This window comes from Penaeus monodon, chromosome 34, assembly GCF_015228065.2.
Source record: "Penaeus monodon isolate SGIC_2016 chromosome 34, NSTDA_Pmon_1, whole genome shotgun sequence".
NCBI classification, from domain to species: Eukaryota; Metazoa; Arthropoda; class Malacostraca; order Decapoda; family Penaeidae; genus Penaeus; species Penaeus monodon.
The window spans coordinates 6,177,923-6,178,318 of NC_051419.1; the positions used below are offsets into that span (position 1 = coordinate 6,177,923).

General features: G+C 30.3%; 1 protein-coding gene across 1 annotated transcript in view; it reads left to right on the top strand.

Moving 5' to 3' along the window:
- Positions 1-329, top strand: part of LOC119594545 (presenilins-associated rhomboid-like protein, mitochondrial) — a gene marked incomplete in the record, with an annotated part of 3,575 nt that extends 3,246 nt beyond the window's left edge. Inside the window, 1 exon segment of the mRNA XM_037943577.1 lies at positions 1-329.
- Between the last annotated feature and the right edge of the window lie 67 nt (positions 330-396).

Genomic DNA, 396 nt, shown 5'->3' on the forward strand with positions numbered 1-396 from the left:
GTAGTAATGTATTACTAGAAAAATGTTTAGGGTTCCTTCTTTGGTGCTGAGAAAACTTAAACTACTTCCCTCTGTCCTGTAGCTGTGAAGGTACTATGTAATGTGAGAAATTCCTTTAAAAAATGAGCTTGGAAGATTTTGATTGTGTTTTATCCACCCTGTACCATTCTGTTGTCTTATTTTAGCACTTAAGAATGGCTCCACAAACTTTGAAATTTATTACCTTTTTCAATGAATGTAGAAATGTAAAATTATCTTCCTTCCAAATAAGGCATAAAGAAAAAGTACATGATTTAAAAAAAAATCTTGGAAATTGAATATACCAGATTTAAAAAAAAAGCAGCTTCAACGATGTTAGTTTTTACAATAGGTCTGTGGAGGTTTTGTTTATTTTTT